This window comes from Primulina tabacum, chromosome 13, assembly GCF_025594145.1.
Source record: "Primulina tabacum isolate GXHZ01 chromosome 13, ASM2559414v2, whole genome shotgun sequence".
In the NCBI taxonomy this organism is placed as follows: domain Eukaryota; kingdom Viridiplantae; phylum Streptophyta; class Magnoliopsida; order Lamiales; family Gesneriaceae; genus Primulina; species Primulina tabacum.
The window spans coordinates 25,665,502-25,668,748 of NC_134562.1; positions in this window are offsets into that span (position 1 = coordinate 25,665,502).

Sequence of the window (3,247 nt, forward strand, 5' to 3'; positions counted from 1 at the left end):
CCTCAGTCGGTACGTAAGGTCCAATTAGCGAATTATGATCCCGAATAATATCAGCCAATCACAATTCCTAAAAGGTAGTTTCCAATTGCATCTCCATGCAACCCTCTACGTAAACTTTTGTCTCACGTTTGATTAAGACCCAATAATATGACGTCGTTCATCTTCACGTGTCAAGCCTTACCCATCGATGTTGAACCTTAATGGACGGTCGCCATGAGTTCCCTCAATAATATGAGCCGAAATCATGGGAGTTCCACGTAGTTCACATCACCATGTCAATGAATGTCACAGCTTTCCGGCACCCAGGGCCCCCCAATAATATGAGCCGAGCCCCGAGCACGGGTAGCGTTCATCATGCACCCATTGTCGATGGAAGACATGGAAATTATAAATAAATTTATAATTCCCCTTTTCGGGCTTGATATTAATTTTGAATCTTATTCAAAATGAGGGTTTTTTAATTTTGAAAGGTCTCATCATTAATTTTATTTAAAAGCTCGCCATGTTTGATCGTATGTTTGTCGGATTCATGCAACTTTGTTATTATCATAATAATGACGCACATACTCATTATTTATAACATATCATGCATATATTATAAACAGTAAACAAACAAGGATGATCAATCGCCCCAATACTAATTGCTCGTGTGAGCTAAACACGGGCCTAGGTCCAATCCTAGGGTAATGCAAGGGATGCAAATGCAACTATTACATTAGCTTCCAATATTTACATGTCCTCGATCTTCATAATCATCATGGCCACCATCTTCCAATCTTGATCATCCACTATACTAATATTTACAAATAAATATCCATGGCAAATAGGGATACATCTCATGGGGGTGGGAACGGGCCATAAACCAAGCCCACTTGAAATTTGATAATTATTACAATCATTCAACACAAAATATCCTAGCATACACCTAGCAAATTGGGCTTGGGCTTTTGATCATCCTTCATGCATAATATCTAGAGGTGGGAAAAAAATACCGAAATACCGAAATACAGAAAAACCGTACCGAAAAAAATACCGAACTTACCGAAAAAATCGGTATACCGAACATTTCGGTACGGTATCATACCGTACCGAAATTTTCGATATCGGTATCGGTATGAAATATTTTTTTTTCGGTATATCGGTATTTCGGTATATACCGAAATACCGAAAATAATTTATTATTATTTTTTTTTTAAATTTAAGATCGGTATACCGAAAAAATGTCGGTATACCGAAAAAAATTTCGGTATACCGAAATTTTTTCGGTGTACCGACAAAATTTTCGGTGTCGGTACGGTACCGGTATGAAATGTTTCCATACCGAAAATTCGGTATACCGAATGTGCGGTATACCGAATTTTCGGTATCGGTATCGGTATGGAAAGACTCCATACCGATATTTTCGGTACGGTATACGGTACCGTAGTTCGGTACGGTATACCGTACCGTACCCACCCCTAATAATATCACATATCATACACCATCAATTAATTATCACAATAATTAATTGATCCAATATTATATATCTTGATCCAATCACTAACCGCCACGATTATAAACTAAATTAACAAAGTATACAAACTCCTTTGTCTACTTTCTAAATAATTTATTTATAACCGAATTTCTTGTAAATCACCATTTACAATAAATAATTAAAGTCCAAATTATTGATTAAGCAAATTTTACTTGTGGTTTTAAAGTCCAAATTAAAGTTTAAGCATTTTAAAGTCTAAATTAGTTATTTAGTGATTTTATGAATTGAAAACTTTTAAAGATTTAGAACTTGTGCATTCTATTTAAATTAGAGAATTTTATTAGAGGTTAGTGGAGAGTAATATTTTAATTACCTTGCTAATTATTGATTAAGCAAATTTTACTCTAATCACATGTTTTACACAGTTTTACACACACTGAAACCGTAAAACACACACACACACATTCAGATTTTTATTTTTTTTAAAAAAAGAACAAAACCTAGGGTTCTTGAGGAACTCAGCAGCCGCCCCTCCCTTCAAAGAATTTCAGCAGTTTTGGTGATTTTATTGAGCCACCATCGTCCAAGATCAAGCCTCACTCCGTCTCCACTTCGGTAGCGCCGTATCGTGAGTTTTAATATCAAAAGGCACGTATATTTTCTGTTATTTCTACATAGATCTCATCATATTATGCGTTATGTTGTTATTTATGCGTAAAAATACATGTGTGATGCGTAGAAGTTTGAGCATTTATGTTTAGAACACTTTTGAAACCATTTTCAGATCTAAATTCACCTTTTTACTGTCTTTTTAAATACTGCGATTTTTCGATCCCGTTTTTGAGAAAACTTTTAACACAAAAATTGTATAACTTTTCGATACCTTCGATTTGACAGTAAAATAGAATTATTTGGATAAGAATTGAGTGAGTTATGATCATTTTCGTGGGACTTCTCAAACTGCGTTTTCAGAAAATTATGTTATTTATGTGTTCTTGAGATTTTCTTGTTGCAGGCTTCGTTGGGCATCGATGGATGATCATTGCTGCGTTTAGGTATACTGAGAATGATGTTGGGGTGTACGTTGGTATTTCGTTTCGTGTCTTTAGGCACTTGGTGAAAGGGATCGATTTTAGGGTGTTCAAATGCGCAGCGGAAGTTCAAAATTTTAAGGGCATGAAAACCGAAAATTTTATAGGAAAAATTTGAACACCTCTTGTACTAGCATGTAACATATACAAAAACACAACTATGACATTCATAGGGTGTTGAGAAATCGTTACCTATCAATCTCTTGAGATTGATGATGGCTCCAACTTAGTTGATATACAACTAAGCTCTTCAAGGCAAGACAAATCTACAAGCTTCTTTACTTCAAAATCAAGCCCACCACAAAACTTAAAAGATCCACCTTACACTTGCACTAGAAAATGTATGACATTTTTCTTTGAGAAGGGAATGATTTCTTCAACAATTGAAGAACCAAATTTTGGGAGAATGTTGGTGCAATTTTCGGCCATGGGGTATAGTAGGAGAGAAGGAGAAAACATTTTTCTTGGTTGGGCAAAAAGTTGCATGCCATGCCTTGGACATTGAAAAAGTTGCCTCCAACCCTTCACCTCCCTTGCATGCCTTCTACTTGGGCTTGTAACAATTACAAGGCCCATGGACTTTTATTTAATTGTCACAAACATATTTGAGTCCATTTAAAGTTTACTTGATTTTACTCAAGCCCACTAGTTTAATAATTATTTCTAATTGGGCTCTAGAAGG